The following is a 19,361-nucleotide window of genomic DNA, read 5'->3' on the forward strand; positions in this document are numbered from 1 at the left end:
TCGTTCTCAGTCATGACAACTTGATTGTCCTCAAAATCTGGATGGATGGGCAGGTGTTCCTTATCCAATAAACATATGCCCGTGCCCATCTTGGAGTTGATGAGCTCCTGAATTTGAGTGGCATATCCGCTACTCCTCTTCTGATCTGCTGCAGTCCTCTTGATTGTTTCCACTATGAGGCTCATCACCTTGAACTTCTGAGGCACATCAAACACATGTAGCAAGTTGATAGCATGGCCTCTGATCATCTTGTGATCTCCAGACTTCGGCAGTAAGGTGTGCCTTAGTACCCAATTGATCGTAGGCAGACCTGACAGAAGATAATGCACTGAGCCAAACTTGAAAGTATCAAGTGCTTCATTTGGGATCTCCTTGTACATATTGGACATTGAGTTGTGGTCCATCTTCTTCTTGGCATATATGTCCATGTCATCATCATGCTCCTCTGGGGCATTAATCAACTTTGCCCATTCCTCAATAGTGGATTGGTACCTCGTACCCTCAGACATCCATGTGATCCTCCCATCTGGATAAAAGTGTGCCGTGGAGTAGAATTGCATGATCAGTTCCTCGTTCCACTTTGTGAGCTTCTGCCCAACAAAGTCAGCAACTCCACAAGCATTAAAGCTGTCATATACTCCTGGGTAGTGTTCCTCCTTCTCCCTCATGTAGGTCCAGTCGACCCATCTCATGTCACAGACAATTGGCTTCTTATCAAGCAAAACAGTCTCATAGAAATCCTGCTACTCCTTGGTGTGAAACCTGTAGTCAACTGCTGTCCTTCTCCTTGAAGCATATGGGTCTGCTTCTCTCCACTTACTCAGCCCTGAATCTCTCCTGAGCTTCATGTCCTCAGCCACAGGATGAGCATCGTTGTGGTCTGGGATCTTGGGCTTTAGCTTTCTCAGAATTTGCTCTTCATCCTCTTCTTCAGCAACAGTCTCAGGCACTGGGGCCTTGTTCTTCTCAGCTGCAGGAATGCTCCTTGTCTTCCTCTTGGGTGCACACTTGGTCTTGGAGGCAGCTTTGGGCTTAGATGCAGTAGCCCCTGATCTTATGGCATCACCCATCAGCTTGGGTGCCTTGGGTGCTGGTGCAGCTACCTCTTCTTCTTCTTCCTCTTCCATGATGGAAGCTTTGCCAAGCACTCTAGCCACAGTCTTCTTCACCCTTTCCTTTCTTTTCTTGCCCTCAGCTGCAACTAGCTCTATGGGCTTCTCAGTTGACATTCTGGCCTTTGACATTGGCTGCCTGCCTGCTGGCCTTTTGATTTTCAGCCCTGGCTTTGTGCCCTGAGCTGGCTCAACTTTCTTGGAAGTGGCCTCTTCCTCTGCCACATAGTCCTCATCTTCGGAATCTGAAGTCCTCTTCTTCCTCTGTCTCGTGGCAGCCTTTGGCAAGTTGCTAGGGGTGCTCCTGCTGCCCTCATCTGAAGAACTGGAGGGACTAGTGCCCTCACTCATGTGCACCTGCTGCTCTGACATGTTTTGGCTATCACTTTGATCAGACATGCTGCAACTGACTGCTGACCCTGTGAATAGTTTATAGATGAGATAGACTAGATGAGCATCACAAAATGCAGAGATTTTTGCAAAAGAATGATCCAAAAACTTAGTTTTAGTTTCTACTAAAATCATCTCGGATCTACTGATTTTTAAACTCGGTGATACCGAAGCAGTTTTGGCACCTGAACTGGTTAACTCGGTTGGACCGAGTCACAGTTCGGTGGCACCGAGACTGCTAGGGTTTCACTGAGTTCCAAAATCGGTCACACCGATAAGTAATTCTCGGTCAGACCGAGTCTCACTTGTGCAATGGCATAAGCCAAATCGGTGGGACCGAGTTTTTCAACTCGGTGGGTCCGATATGGTTTCGGCGGAAACCTAACCCTAAAATTTTCGAATCAAAGCTAATCTACGGGCGCATTGACTGGATAGGAGTGTTTCAATTGTGGCAAGAATCATGAAGAACACAATGTACTAGGAATCGGACGGGGAATAACACTGTGATCAAGTCCATACCCTAGTTCGGCGGAGACTTGCTACGGCGGCAATGGCGGGGCAGAATTCCCGTTGACGGCAACGGAGACCAGTGACTGGAGGCGGCTGGCGGCGAGAAGACGATCCGGAGACCACGAGGGCAGAGCAGGCTATCGCGTGGGCGAGGGGTTCGGAGAAATTTCCAAATTTTGCCCGTGACTATATATAGCCCGACCCTGTCGGTGTGGCTGAGTGGAACAACTCGGTGGCACCGAGATTCATAACTGCAAGCAGTTACTGAAACTCGGTGTGACCGAAATGTTCAAATCGGTTGCACCGAGATCGAAAACCTAGATCAACTTAATGATCTCGGTAGGACCGAAAGTGGAGTATCGGTCAGACCGAGAATCATAAAGAGGTTTTGGAAGTTTAAGTCTATGACGAATCGGGGACTCCGAGCGCTCCTCACACAGAGTGGTTCGAATCTGACTTGATCAAATTTTGTGATGCAGCATGAATAGAGTTTGAGACGAGAAAAGCATAGATAGCTAGAGGAGGTTCTTAGCCATTCTTGTCCATCCACTTGGCAAAAGAAGATAAAACCAAACAATCAAAACAACAAGTGGATGTCCTCGAATGAGTAAAATATGCAACCAGCATGCTCACACAATAAGATGGCAAATGAAATATGTGGCAAGGCATGCACAACCAATTCTAGCATCTATCAAGAAATTTGCGATGACAAGGTCATCTATATATGAGTATATTGACTTAGGAGTCAAGTGAGAGCACTTGATCATAGGTCATACTCATCGTTTAAGCTCAAGTGGGGTTACCACTTTTACATAAAGCATTGTTGTGTTCACATCTTTAGAGTTGCTTTAGCTCAAGTCTTAGAGTAAAGCTCCCCCTAGATGTGATATCCCCCCTAGGACGGATGAACTAACCTTGGGTTTTGTCGATGATGACTTCATGTAGATGTTGAAGATGTGGATGCTCAATGTTGATGTAGATCACTTGGAGCTATCCATTTGAGTGAATTGCACTTTCAATACCTACATGGGTTAGTCCCATAAGGAACAAACAAGGATATCCATAGACATAGAGTGATGCACTCACAAGATGATGTCCATGAAAACTTTTAGGTTACCTTGTCCCTTGTCTTACCAACAAGAGGGTTTGTGACTCCTTGAACTAGTGCACGATGTGGAAGTTGATTGCACTTGTTCTTGCCAAAATGATGAGAGTGAAGTATGTTGGCGGAGTCACCCTCAAGAACTCTCTAGTTCTTCTTCTTTTGGATCCACATCATCTTGATGGGAATCCTTGGAGTTGTAGTCGTACTTGATGAAGTGGAACTTGAAGTAGTCTTGGGAATCCACTTGACTAAGGTCTTTGGAGCTTCTTCAAATGCATCAATTTCCTCTTGAAGCTTGTCCTTGCCTTTTTGCTTGTAGTCTTGTGGTGGAAGAACATCTTGAGCTTGTGTCCCCTTGAAAGAAGTATACTTCTCTTGTTGAGGGACAAACTTTGTCTTGGGGTATTGATCTTCTTCCCACTCAACTCCATTGGTATTGAACTTTTGTTCAAAACCAACACCTTGATTCTTCCGGTGCATTCCTTGCTTGCGCACAATTTCCTCGAATTGCTTACTCCCGGCAAGGCTTTTGTACACTCCTTTCTCTATAATTCCCTTCAATAAACTATTTTCTTGCTCAAGTGTAACTTGGCTACTAGAAGTAACAATATTGGATTTAGCATGATCATTGTTACTACTAGAGGAAGAATCTTTCTTGTTCTTGTTACTAGACTTGACTTGAGGCATGTAAGTGGATAAGAGTAAACGCTTGGCAATGTAAGAAGAACTTTTCTTGCGGAGATCATCATTGATTGCTTTTAAGAACTCATGCTCTTGCTCAAGATTGAGCTTTTCAAAGTGTAATTTCTCATGAGCTCTTAAAAGTTCTCGATGATCTTCGAAGATGGTTTCATGAGCTAACTTAAGAGTGTTTAGTTCTTTAGTTAGGGCCTCAATCTTCTCCTTACCATTGTCATTCGTTTTATCTTGATTAGCATGTTTAATTGACATTTCATCATAGTATTCATCACTAGAGTTGTCAACAAGCAAATCATCACCTAACAAGTCATCTTCATCACTATTGAAATCAACATACTCGGGGTGTGTTACCTTAGGACCTTTGGCCATGAAGCATCTTCCAATTCCTTCATTTGGTGAGTCAAATATGTCGTAGGAGTTGGTTGACACAAGTGCTAGACCGGCAACACCTTCATCTTGAGTATCTTCAGAGTCGGAGTGATAACTTCTCTCGGAGTGGCTGTCGGAGTCGGAGCCGGATACCCATTCACCAACATGAGCTTGATGTCTTCGTCTTGTGTAGCTCCTTGATGATTTTTCCTTCCTTTCCAAATCCTTGCTTCTCCATGAGTATCTTCGTTCATAACGATCATCTCTACTCCTCCTCTCTCTTGGTGGTGATTCTTTGCTTCTTCTTTTTGGAGAATCTTCTCTTCTCTTGTGGGGAGCCGTACACTCATTGGAATAGTGTCCGGGTCTTAGACAATTGTAGCAGTTTCGCTCTCGACTAGAAGATCTTTTGTCATTGTAGGACCTTGACTTGAAGCTTCTATCTTTGCTTCTATTCTTGTAGAACTTGTTGAAGTTATTCACCATTAAGCTCAATTCTTCATTGAAGTCTTGTTTCTCACTTGATGATGTAGGGGCTTCACATGAGGCTTTATAGGCACCACTTGATTTGTTGTGAAGTTCCTCTTTATCCTTAAGTGACATCTCATGAGCAACAATTCTTCCAATCACCTCCGTTGGCTTGAGATCTTTGTAATTGGGCATCATTTGGATCAATGTGCACACGGTATCATATTTTCCATCCAAGGCTCTTAGAATCTTCTTGATGATGAATTTATCGGTCATCTCTTCACTTCCTAAGCCGGAAATCTCATTTGTGATGAGAGCAAGCCTAGAGTACATTTCAGCGACACCATCACCATCCTTCATCTTGAACTTGTCAAGTTGGCTTTGAAGTACATCCAGCTTGGATTCCTTGACGGAGTCGGTACCTTCGTGCATATCAATCAAAGTGTCCCAAATTTCCTTTGCATTCTCAAGGCGGCTGATTTTGTTGAATTCTTCGGGGCACAATCCGTTGAAGAGAATATCACAAGCTTGAGCATTGTATTGCAACATCTTCAACTCATCCGCGGTAGCTTCACGGTTTGGTTCTCTCCCATCAAAGAAGTCACCTTGCAAGCCAACACACACAATAGCCCAAATGGCGGGGTTATGTCCAAGAATATGCATTTTCATTTTATGCTTCCAACTAGCAAAATTAGTACCATCAAAGTAAGGACCTCTACGGTGATAATTTCCCTCGCTAGACGCCATACTCTCCTAGGTTGTGAAACCAAGGCTATGACCACCAAAGCTATGGAGATCAAAGAAAATGGAGACCAAAGCTTTGATACCACTTGTAGGATCGAAAGTATGTCTAGAGGGGGGTGATTAGACTACTTGACCAAATAAAAGCTTAACCTTTTCCCAATTTTAGTTCTTGGTAGATTTTAGCTAATTTAGGACAAGTCAAGCAATCATCACATAATTCAAGCAAGCATGCAAAGAGTGTATAGGCAGCGGAAAGTAAAGCATGTAACTTGCAAGAATGTAAAGGGAAGGGTTTGGAGAATTCAAACGCAATTGGAGACACAGATGTTTTTCCCGTGGTTCAGATAGGTGGTGCGATCCTACATCCATGTTGATGGAGACTTCAACCCACAAAGGGTAACGGTTGCGCGAGTCCACACAGGGCTCCACCCAAGGGTAACGGTTGCGCGAGTCCACACAGGGCTCCACCCACAAAGGGTCCACGAAGAAGCAAGCACCCACAAAGGGTCCATGAAGAAGCAACCTTGTCTATCCCACCATGGCCATCGCCCACACAAGACTTGCCTCACTAGCGGTAGATCTTCACGAAGTAGGCGATCTCCTTGCCCTTACAAACTCCTTGGTTCAACTCCACAATATTGTCGGAGGCTCCCAAGTGACACCTAGCCAATCTAGGAGACACCACTCTCCAAGAAGTAACAAATGGTGTGTAGGTAATGAACTCCTTGCTCTTGTGCTTCAAATGATAGTCTCCCCAACACTCAACTCTCTCTCATAGGATTTGGATTCGGTGGAAAGAAGATTTGAGTGGAAAGCAACTTGGGAAGGCTAGAGATCAAGATTCATATGGTAGGAATGGAATGTCTTGGTCTCAACACATGAGTAGGTGGTTCTCTCTCAGAACATATGAGTTGGAATGGTGTATGTGTTCCGATGGCTCTCTCTTCAAATGAAGAGGAGGTGGAGGGGTATATATAGCCTCCACACAAAATCCAACCGTTACACACAGTTTTCCAATCTCGGTGGGACCGAATCAACAACCTCGGTCGGACCAAAAATGTAAACCTAGTGACCGTTAGAGATTTTCGGTGGGACTGACATGCCACTCGGTAGGACCGATATGGTTAGGGTTTGGGCATAACGTAATCTCGGTGCGAACGATTACACAAACTCGGTGAGACTGAATTTGGTAATTAGCTAACCAGAGAGTTGGTCAGGCAAACTCGGTGGGACCAACTTGCTCTTTCAGTGAGACCGAAAAGTTACAAAGGGGAAACACTGAATTTACATTGCAATCTCGGTGGGACCGATTCGCTCTTTCGGTGAGACCGAAAAGTTATGAAAGGGAAACAGAGAGTTTGCAACCCCATCTCGGTGAGACCGAGATCCCTATCGGTAGGACCGAATTGCTAGGGTTTGGCAGTGGCTAATGACAAGTGAAACTCGGTGGCGCCGGATAGGAAGAATCGGTAGGACCGAGTTTGGCTTAGGGTTTAGGTCAAAAGTGGATATGGGAAAGTAGTTGAGGGTTTTGGAGCATATCACTAAGCACATGAAGCAAGAGGCTCATTAAGCAACACCTCATCCCTCCTTGATAGTATTGGCTTTTCCTAAAGACTCAATGTGATCTTGGATCACTAAAATATAAAATGAAGAGTCTTGAGCTTTTGAGCTTGAGCCAATCCTTTTTCCTTAGCATTTTGAGGGTTCCACTTTCACATCCATGCCATGCCTATCATTGAGCTTTCCTGAAATAATCATCTTGGAATAGCATTAGCTCAATGAGCTATATGTTGTTATGAATTACCAAAACCACCTAGGGATAGTTGCACTTTCAAACCCAATATTACCGACTTGTCTTTTCTTCAATTCGGCGATCTTCAATCTGCATAATATAGTGCGGATGATTATAAATACATGCAATGAAAGAGCTGAGCTATATAGAGAAACTTAATGACAGAAGTAGTACTACTTACAGACAGTAGAAGGCGACCGTTGTTTTATCGAGGGCCAATTGATTGAAAAACTGATAGAACTCCTCAAATGGAACAGGCAACAGTTCAATTCCAACGAGGTCATGCTCCTTTTTAACGTTCACATACAATGTACTCCTCCCCCCAGAGTCTCTGCAGATTTTCAAGTACCAATCATGCAATCTTCGCATCATCGTTGATAGAGATCTTTCATCTTTGACGAGAGGCTTCCCGTACTCGTATCTTTGTATCTGCACCTCCATGAAATCATAATGTACATCGTCGGGTAGGTAATCGCCAAGATTGCTATAACCGGGCACCATCCTCAGATCATTAGCGACGTTGTCACTAGGCACCTTGAGCGGGGGGCACGATTGCTTCGCTTGTTCGCCGAGCTGGGCAATTTGTTTCCCAGCTCGTCGTTCTTTCAGCCTTTGATCACTGACAGTACTTCCCGACCGCTCCGCTTCGGCAAATTCCTTTCGAATAATGCGGTCATAGTTTCCTTTCGGCGGAGACTTGGGTGGTTTTGTCAGGGCAGCCAGAGTGCGCTTCGCTTTCACCGGATCTACCTTCTCCTCCGAAGGTGGATGTTTCTTTGCTTTCACCCCTTCAAAGTAGTTCCTCACTTCTTCTCGTGCGATCTCGGCATTCTCCTCCGGGGTCCTCTCGTATGGTAACTTCTGTGGAGTCTTCAGAGAAGGACCGAATCTGTATGTCCTCCCGCCTCTGGTTGTACTGGTAGACGCCGGCCGAGCAGATGGAGCGGTTGTCTTCTTTACTTTCTTACGAGGCAGAGGAGAAGGACTACGACGCGCCGGAGAAGCCGGAGCGGCGGCAGGTCTCTTCTGCCCTTGCTGATGAGGCAGAGAAGGAGGAGGCTGGCTGCTCGGACGCGCCGACTCAGGGTCTTCTGTAGCCGGCTTAAACCATTGCTGGATGCTGATCGAGATCTTGTCCCTAACCAGAACCCCGCACTAAGCAACAAATGCGTTCTTTGTTCGGATGGGTTCAATCGGTTGGCCATCGGGTGCGATTGCTATGATCTCAAACCTTTCATCCGAGCTTAACTTTTTCTTCGGGCCTCGTCTCTTTACCGAAGTTGTGCTCGATCCGGAGGGCTAGAAAAAAGAATAAAGACTTAATTAATATGTGTACATACCAAAACAATGAATGCATCAATCAGCTAGTCAGCACAGGCTTAACTAATATATATACCTGGCCGGACTTGGTCCGGTCACCGGAGCCGTCCTCATGTTCTTCTTCTTGCACCGGCATTAGGTCACCGTAGCCAGCTTCTTCACCCTCTCCTTCCAAACCATCGGTGTCGTTGAGAAAGAACGAGACGGCATCACTTCCTTCTGCGATTATGTCCCTCAACAACGCTTCTTTTGCTTCGTCTCGGGCAGTGTCCATAGTTTCTACAAATATTTACAACATGGCAATTATTATTCAAACATGACAGATGTATATATTAGTGGCAAACGTAGAACTAGCTACCTAATCATAGTAAGGAATCATATATATTAATTAGTGGCCTCGACGCTGCTTCTCTAGGGTTTGGGGTGCCCTCGACAACGCTTCAAGGGATTGGGGTGGCCTCGAGAACGCTTCAAGGAGGGGGTAATATCGACCCCCCCACGTGTTGAAGCTATTGGGAGGGGGTATATATCGACAACGACGACACTACATCTATGTCCCTCGACGACCCTCGTTCCTGATAAAAAAAAGAGGAAGAAGAAGAAAAAAAGAGGAGAAGAAAGAATAGAGGAGAAGAACTCCTCTATTCTTTCTTCTCCTCTTTTTTTTTCTTCTTCCTCTTCTTTTTTTATCCTCTTCTTCCTCTCATGTTCGAGAGGATCGCCGAGGGGTCGGGAGGTTGCCTAGTGTCAAAGGATTCAACAAAATCATGTCTTCATCATTAGGCGAAAGTAACAGGTGCATGATGGTACGAAGCTCTCCAAAGTTATTTTGGAACGGAGTCCTAGATAGGATAATTCGCTTTTTGGTACAAAGTTCAGCAAGAACCTTCCAAATATCGTTATTTGGAAGGCCTTTGCTGAAATTCATACAAAAAGGCAAATTATCCTATCCCGGGACACCATTCCAAAATAACTTTGGAGGACTTCGTCATGCCCTGGTTACTTCCGGCTAATGATGAAGCCATGGATTTCTTCAATACTTTGACACTAGGTGTTGGGGAACGTAGCAGAAATTCAAAAAATTTCTACGTGTCACCAAGATCTATCTATGGAGAGACCAGCAACGAGGGGAAGGAGAGTGCATCTACATACCCTTGTAGATCGCTAAGCGGAAGCGTTCAAGTGAACGGGGTTGATGGAGTCGTACTCGTCGTGATTCAAATCACCGATGATCCTAGTGCCGAACGGACGGCACCTCCGCGTTCAACACACGTACAACCCTACGATATCTCCCACGCCTTGATCCAGCAAGGAGAGAGGGAGAGGTTGAGGAAGACTCCATCCAGCAGCAGCACAACGGCGTGGTGGTGATGGAGGAGCGTGGCAATCCTGCAGGGCTTCGCCAAGCACCACGGGAGAGGAGGAAGGAGAGGGAGGGCTGCACCAACGAGAGAGATCTGATCACGTGTTATGGGCAGCCCCAGGCCTCACTATATATAGGGGAGAGGGAGGAAGGGTGCGCCCCCTCTAGGGTTCCCACCCCTAGGGGGGCGGCAGCCCTAGATGGGAAAGGGGCGGCCAAGGGGAGGAATCCCTCCCCCCAAGGCACCTAGGAGGTGCCTTCCCCTCCTAGGACTCTTCCTTTAGGGTTTCCCCACCCTAGGCGCATGGGCCCTAAGGGAAGTGGCACCCCAGCCCACTTTGGGCTGGATCCCTTCCCACTTCATCCCATGGGACCCTCCGGGATAGGTGGCCCCACCCGATGGACCCCCGGGACCCTTCCGGTGGTCCCGGTACAATACCGATGACCCCGAAACTCGTCCCGATGGCCGAAATAGGACTTCCTATATATAAATCTTTACCTCCGGACCATTCCGGAACTCCTCGTGACGTCCGGGATCTCATCCGGGACTCCGAACAACATTCGGTAACCACATAAAAGCTTCCTTTATAACCCTAGCGTCATCGAACCTTAAGTGTGTAGACCCTACGGGTTCGGGAGACATGCAGACATGACCGAGACGTTCTCCGGTCAATAACCAACAGCGGGATCTGGATACCCATGTTGGCTCCCACATGTTCCACGATGATCTCATCGGATGAACCACGATGTCAAGGACTTAATCAATCCCGTATACAATTCCCTTTGTCTAGCGGTATTGTACTTGCCCGAGATTCGATCGTCGGTATCCCGATACCTTGTTCAATCTCGTTACCGGCAAGTCTCTTTACTCGTTCCGTAACACATCATCCCGTGATCAACTCCTTGATCACATTGTGCACATTATGATGATGTCCTACCGAGTGGGCCCAAAGATACCTCTCCGTCACACGGAGTGACAAATCCCAGTCTCGATTCGTGCCAACCCAACAGACACTTTCGGAGATACCTGTAGTGCACCTTTATAGTCACCCAGTTACGTTGTGACGTTTGGTACACCCAAAGCATTCCTACGGTATCCGGGAGTTGCACAATCTCATGGTCTAAGGAAATGATACTTGACATTAGAAAAGCTTTAGCATACGAACTACATGATCTTTGTGCTAGGCTTAGGATTGGGTCTTGTCCATCACATCATTCTCCTAATGATGTGATCCCGTTATCAATGACATCCAATGTCCATGGTCAGGAAACCGTAACCATCTATTGATCAACGAGCTAGTCAACTAGAGGCTTACTAGGGACATGGTGTTGTCTATGTATCCACACATGTATCTGAGTTTCCTATCAATACAATTCTAGCATGGATAATAAACGATTATCATGAACAAGGAAATATAATAATAACTAATTTATTATTGCCTCTAGGGCATATTTCCAACAGGACTCCCACTTGCACTAGAGTCAATAATCTAGTTCACATCGCCATGTGATCAACACTCACAGAGTTCTGGGTTTGATCATGTTGCTTGTGAGAGAGGTTTTAGTCAACGGGTATGAACCTTTCAGATCCGTGTGTGCTTTACAAATCTCTATGTCATCTCCTAGATGTAGCTACCACGTTCTATTTGGAGCTATTCCAAATAACTGTTCTACTTGGAGCTATTCTAAATTGTTGCTCCATTATACATATCCGGTATCTCTACTCAGAGCTATCCGGATAGGTGTTAAGCTTGCATCGACGTAACCCTTTATGACGAACTCTTTTACCACCTCCATAATCGAGAAAATTCCTTAGTCCACTAGTTACTAAGGATAACTTTGACCGCTGTCCTGTGATCCATTCTTAGATCACTCTTGTACCCCTTGACTGACTCATGGCAAGGCACATTTCAGGTGCGGTACACAGCATAGCATACTGTAGAGCCTATGTCTTAAGCATAGGGGACGACCTTCGTCCTTTCTCTCTATTCTGCCGTGGTCGAGCTTTAAGTCTTAACTTCATACCTTACAACTCAGGCAAGAACTCCTTCTTTGACTAATCCATCTTGAACACCTTCAAGATCATGTCAAGGTATGTGCTCATTTGAAAGTACCATTAAGCGTTTTGATCTATCCTTATAGATCTTGATGCTCAATGTTCAAGTAGCTTAATCCAGGATTTCCATTGAAAAACACTTTCCAAATAACCCTATATGCTTTCCAGAAATTCTACATCATTTCTGATCCATAACATATACTCATCAGAAATTCTATAGTGCTCCCACTCACTTCTTTGGAAATACAAGTTTCTCATAAACTTTGTATAAACCCAAAATCTTTGATCATCTCATCAAAGCATACATTCCAACTCCGAGATGCTTACTCCAGTCCTTAGAAGGATTGCTGGAGCTTTGCATATTTATTAGCATCTTTCAGGATTGACAAAACCTTCCGGTTGTATCACATACAACCTTTCCTCAAAAAAAACGTCGAGGAAACAATGTTTTGACATCCTATCTGCAAGATTTCATAAATAAAGCAGTAATCGCTAATATAATTCCAACAGACTCTTAGCATCGCTACGAGTGAGAAAGTCTCATCGTAGTCAACTCCTTGAACTTGTCGGAAAACATCTTAACGACAAGTCGAGCTTTCTTTAATGGTGACATTTACCATCATCGTCCGTCTTCCTTTTAAAATCCATCTGCACTCAACAGCCTTACGACCATCAAGTAGTTCTTCCAAAGTCTACACTTTGTTTTCATACATGGATCCTCTCTCAAATTTATGGCCTCGAGCCATTTATCGGAATCCGGGCCCACCATCGCTTCTCCATAGCTTGTAGGTTCATTGTTGTCTAGCAACATGACTTCCAAGACAGGATTACGTACCACTCTGTAGTAGTACGCATCCTTGTCACCCTACGAAGTACGGTAGTGACTTGATCCGAAGTTTCATGATCACTATCATAAGCTTCTACTTCAATTGGTGTAGGTGTCACAGGAACAACTTCTTGTGCCCTGCTACACACCAGTTGTAGCGATGGTTCAATAACCTCATCAAGTCTCCACCATCCTCCCACTCAATTCTTTCGAGAGAAACTTTTCCTCGAGAAAGGACCCGATTCTACAAACAATCCCTTATTGCTTTCGAATCTGAGACAGGAGGTATACCCAACTGTTTTGGGTGTCCTATGAAGATGCATTTATCCGCTTTGGGTTCGAGCTTATCAGCCTGAAACTTTTTCACATAAGCGTCGCAGCCCCAAACTTTTAAGAAATGACAGCTTAGGTTTCTCTAAACCATAGTTCATACGGTGTCATCTCGTCGGAATTACGTGGTGCCCTATTTAAAGTTAATGTGGTTGTCTCTAATGCCTAACCCATAAACTATTGTGGTAATTCGATAAGAGACATCATGGTATGCATCATATCCAATAGGGTGTAGTTATGATGTCCGGACACACCATCGCACTATGGTGGTCCAGGCTGTATTAGTTGTGAAACAATTTCCACAGTGTCTTAATTCTGTGCCAAACTCGTAATTCAGATATTCATCTCTATGATCATATCATAGATCTTTTATCCTCTTGTCACGACGATCTTTCAACTTCACCCTGAAATTACTTGAAGCTTTCAATAATTCAGACTCGTGATTCATCAAGTAAATATACTCCACATCTACTCAAATCATATGTGAAGTAAGAACATAACGATATCCACTACATTCCTCAGCACTCATTGGATTGCACACATCAAAATGTATTTCTTCCAACAAGTTGCTTTCTAGTTCCATTTACTGAAAACGAGGCTTTCAGTCATCTTGCCCATGTGGTATGATTTGCATGTCTCAAGTGATTCAAAATCAAGTGAGTCCAAACGGTCCATTTGCATGGAGTTTCTTCCTGCATATACACCAATGGACATGGTTCGCATGTCTCAAACCTTTCAAAAACGAGTGAGCCCAAAGATCCATCAACATGGAGCTTCTTCATGCGTTTTATACTGATATGACTTATGTGGCAGTGCCACAAGTAGGTGGTACTATCATTACTATCCTTTGGCATGAACATGTGTATCACTACGATCGAGATTCAATAAACCATTCATTTTAGGTGCAAGACCATTGAAGGTATTATTCAAATAAACAGAGTAATCATTATTCTCCTTAAATGAATAACCGTATCGCGATAGACATAATCCAATCATGTCTATGCTCAACGCAAACACCAAATAACAATTATTTAGGTTTAACACCAATCTCGATGGTAGAGGGAGCGTGCGATGCTTGATCATATCAATCTTGGAAACACTTCCAACACATATCGTCAGCTCACCTTTAGCTAGTCTCCATTTATTCCGTAGCTTTTATTTCGAGTTACTAACACTTAGCAACCGAACCGGTATCTAATACCCTGGTGCTAGGAGTACTAGTAAAGTACACATCAACACAATGTATATCCAATATACTTTTATCGACCTTGCCAGCCTTCTCATCTACCAAGTATCTAGGGTAATTCTGCTCCAGTGGTTGTTCCCCTTATTACAGAAGCACTTAGTCTCGGGTTTGGGTTCAACCTTGGGTTTCTTCACTAGAGTAGCAGCTGAATTGCCATTTCATGAAGTATCCCTTCTTGCCCTTGCCCTTCTTGAAACTAGTGGTTTCACCAACCATCAACAATTGATGCTCCTTCTTGATTTCTACTTTTGTGGTGTCAAACATTGCGAATATCTCAAGGATCATCATATATGTCCCTAATATATTATAGTTCATCACGAAGCTCTAGCAGCTTGGTGGTAATGACTTCGGAGAAACATCACTATCTCATCTGGAAGATCAACTCCCACTTGATTCAAATGATTGTTGTACTTAGACAATCTGAGCACAAGCTCAACAATTGAGCTTTTCTCCCTTAGTTTGCGGGCTAAGAAAATCGGCGAAGGTCTTATACCTCTTGACGTGGGCACGAGCCTGAAATCCCAATTTCAGCCCTCAAAACATCTCATATGTTTTGCGACGTTTCAAAAATGTCTTCGGTGCCTCAATTCTAAACCGTTTAACTGAACTATCACGTAGTTATCAAAATGTGTATGTCAGATGTTCGCAACATCCACAGACAACGTTCGAGGTTCAGCACACTGAGCGGTGCATTAAGGACATAAGCCTTCTATGAAGCAATGAGGACAATCCTCAGTTTACGGACCTAGTCCGCATAATTACTACTATCAACTTTCAACTAAATTTTCTCTAGGAACATATCTAAACAGTAGAACTAAAGCGCGAGCTACGACATAATTTGCGAAGACCTTTTGACTATGTTCAGGATAAATAAGTTCATCTTATGAACTCCCACTTAGATAGACATCCCTCTAGTCATCTAAGTGATTACATGATCCGAGTCAACTAGGCCGTGTCCGATGATCACGTGAGACGGACTAGTCAACATCGGTGAACATCTTCATGTTGATCCTATCTTCTATACGACTCATGCTCGACCTTTCGGTCTTCTGTGTTCCGAGGCCATGTCTATACACATGCTAGGCTCGTCAAGTTAACCCTAAGTGTTTTTCATGTGTAAAACTGTCTTACACCCGTTGTATGTGAACGTAAGGATCTATCACACCCGATCATCACGTGGTGCTTCGAAACGACGAACTTTAGCAACGGTGCACAGTTAGGGGAGAACACTTCTTGAAATTGTTGTAAGGAATCATCTTATTTACTACCGTCGTTCTAAGCAAATAAGATGTATAAACATGATAAACATCACATGCAATCAAATAGTGACATGATATGGCCATCATCACTTTGCTCCTTTTGATCTCCATATTCGGGGCTCCATGATCATCATCGTCACCGGCATGACACCATGATCTCCATCATCATGATCTCCATCATCGTGTCTTCATGAAGTTGTCTCGCCAACTATTACTTCTACTTCTACAGCTAACGGTTAGCAATAAAGTAAAGTAATTACATGACGTTTATGTTGACACGCAGGTCATAAATAAATTAAGACAACTCCTATGGCTTCTGCCGGTTGTCATACTCATCGACATGCAAGTCGTGATTCCTATTAGAAGAACATGATCAATCTCATACATCACATATATCATTCATCACATCCTTTTGGCCATATCACATCACATAGCATACCCTGCAAAAACAAGTTAGACGTCCTCTAATTGTTGTTTGCATGTTTTACGTGGCTGCTATGGGTTTCTAGCAAGAACGTTTCTTACCTACGCAAAACCACAACGTGATATGCCAATTGCTATTTACCCTTCATAAGGACCCTGTTCATCGAATCCGATCCGACTAAAGCGGGAGAGACAGACACCCGCTAGCCACCTTATGCAACTAGTGCATGTCTGTCGGTGGAACCAGTCTCACGTAAGAGTACGTGTATGGTCGGTCCGGGCCGCTTCATCCCACGATGCCGCCGAATCAAGATAAGACTAGTAACGGTAAGCATATTGAACAAAATCAACGCCCACAACTACTTTGTGTTCTACTCGTGCATAGAAACTACGCATAGACCTAGCTCATGATGCCACTGTTCGGGAATGTAGCAGAAATTCAAAATTTTCCTACGTGTCACCAAGATCTATCTATGGAGAGACCAGCAACGAGGGGAAGGAGAGTGCATCTACATACCCTTGTAGATCGCTAAGCGGAAGCGTTCAAGAGAACGGGGTTGATGGAGTCGTACTCGTCGTGATCCAAATCACCGGAGATCCTAGTGCCGAACGGACGGCACCTCCGCGTTCAACACACGTACAGCCCGGTGACGTCTCCCATGCCTTGATCCAGCAAGGAGAGAGGGAGAGGTTGAGGAAGACTCCATCCAGCAGCAGCATAACAGCGTGGTGGTGATGGAGGAGTGTGGCAATCCTGCAGGGCTTCACCAAGCACCACGGGATATGAGGAGAAAGAGAGGGAGGGCTGCACCAACAGGCAGAGATCAGATCACGTGTTATGGGCAGCCCCAGGCCTCACTATATATAGGGGAGAGGGAGGAGGGTGCGCCCCCTCTAGGGTTCCCACCCCTAGGGGGGGCGGCAGCCCTAGATGGGAAAGGGGTGGCGGCCAAGGGGAGGTTTCCCTCCCCCCCAAGGCACCTAGGAGGTGCCTTCCCCTCCTAGGACTCTTCCTTTAGGGTTTCCCCACACTAGGCGCATGGGCCCTAGGGGAAAGTGGCGCCCCAGCCAACTTTGGGCTGGATCCCTTCCCACTTCAGCCCATGGGGCCCTCCGGGATAGGTGGCCCCACCCGGTGGACCCCCGGGACCCTTCCGGTGGTCCCGGTACAATACCGATGACCCCGAAACTTGTCCCGATGGCCGAAATAGGACTTCCTATATATAAATATTTACCTCTAGACCATTCCGGAACTCCTCGTGACGTCCGGGATCTCATCCGGGACTCCGAACAACATTCGGTAACCACATACAAACTTGCTTTATAACCCTAGCGTCATCGAACCTTAAGTGTGTAGACCCTACGGGTTCGGGAGACATGCAGACATGACCGAGACGTTCTCTGATCAATAACCAACAGCGGGATCTGGATACCCATGTTGGCTCCCACATGTTCCACGATGATCTCATCGGATGAACCACGATGTCAAGGACTTAATCAATCCCGTATACAATTCCCTTTGTCTAGCGGTATTGTACTTGCCCAGGATTCGATCGTCGGTATCCCGATACCTTGTTCAATCTCGTTACCGGCAAGTCTCTTTACTCGTTCCGTAACACATCATCCCGTGATCAACTCCTTGATCACATTGTGCACATTATGATGATGTCCTACCGAGTGGGCCCAAAGATACCTCTCCGTCACACGGAGTGACAAATCCCAGTCTCGATTCGTGCCAACCCAACAGACACTTTCGGAGATACCTGTAGTGCACCTTTATAGTCACCCAGTTACGTTGTGACGTTTGGTACACCCAAAGCATTCCTACGGTATCCGGGAGTTGCACAATCTCATGGTCTAAGGAAATGATACTTGACATTAGAAAAGCTTTAGCATACGAACTACATGATCTTTGTGCTAGGCTTAGGATTGGGTCTTGTCCATCACATCATTCTCCTAATGATGTGATCCCGTTATCAATGACATCCAATGTCCATGGTCAGGAAACCGTAACCATCTATTGATCAACGAGCTAGTCAACTAGAGGCTTACTAGGGACATGGTGTTGTCTATGTATCCACACATGTATCTGAGTTTCCTATCAATACAATTCTAGCATGGATAATAAACGATTATCATGAACAAGGAAATATAATAATAACTAATTTATTATTGCCTCTAGGGCATATTTCCAACACTAGGAAATCTCTCTCTCAACCCCTCGGTGATCCTCGACCCCTCGAACCCTCGACGACCCTGGAACCCTCGACCCCTAGGCGATCCTCTTCTTCCTCTCATGTTCGAGAGGATCGCCGAGGGGTCGGGAGGTTGCCTAGTGTCAAAGGATTCAACGAAACCATGTCTTCATCATTAGGCGAAAGTAACAGGTGCATGATGGTACAAAGCTCTCCAAAGTTATTTTGGAACGGAGTCCTAGATAGGATAATTTGCTTTTTGGTACAAAGTTCAGCAAGAACCTTCCAAATATCGTTATTTGGAAGGCCTTTGCTGAAATTCATACAAAAAGGCAAATTATCCTACCTGGGACACCATTCCAAAATAACTTTGGAGGACTTCGTCATGCCCTGGTTACTTCCGGCTAATGATGAAGCCATGGATTTCTTCAATACTTTGACACTAGGAAACCTCTCTCGACCCCTCGGCGATCCTCGACCCCTCGAACCCTCGACGACCCTGGAACCGTCGACCCCTCGGCGATCCTCTTCTTCCTCTCATGTTCGAGAGGATCGCCGAGGGGTCGGGAGGTTGCCTAGTGTCAAAGGATTCAACAAAACCATGTCTTCATCATTAGGCGAAAAAAACTAATACATATAGGAAGAAGAAGAAAAAAGAAGAGAAGAAAGAATAGAGGAGAAGACTTCCTCTTCTTCCTCTCCTCTTCTTCTCCCTCTTCTTCCCCTTCTTCCTCGCCTCTGATGAATATCCGACATTCTCGACCCCCCCCACGTGTCGAAGAAAAAAAAGAAGAAAAAAAGAGGAGAAGAAGAAAGGAATAGAGGAGAAGAAGATAAAAATAGAATATATATTCTATTTTTCTCTTCTTCTCCTCTATTCCTTTCTTCTTCTCCTCTTCTTTTTCTTCTTTTTTCTTCTTCTTATTTATTTCTCCTCGTCTTCCTCTCCCCTCTCGGCGACCCTAGACCCCCTCTCGACCCTCAACCCCTAGGCGACCGTCGACCCCTCTTTTTTTTCTTCCTCTTCTTTTTTGTCCTCTTCTTCCTCTACCGCTCGGCGACCCTCGACAACCCTCGTTCCCGATAAAAAAAGAGGAAGAAGAAGAAAAAAAAGAGGAGAAGAAAGAATAGAGGAGAAGCTCCTCTATTCT

This window comes from Triticum urartu, chromosome 2 (assembly GCF_003073215.2).
Source record: "Triticum urartu cultivar G1812 chromosome 2, Tu2.1, whole genome shotgun sequence".
Classification (NCBI taxonomy): Eukaryota; Viridiplantae; Streptophyta; class Magnoliopsida; order Poales; family Poaceae; genus Triticum; species Triticum urartu.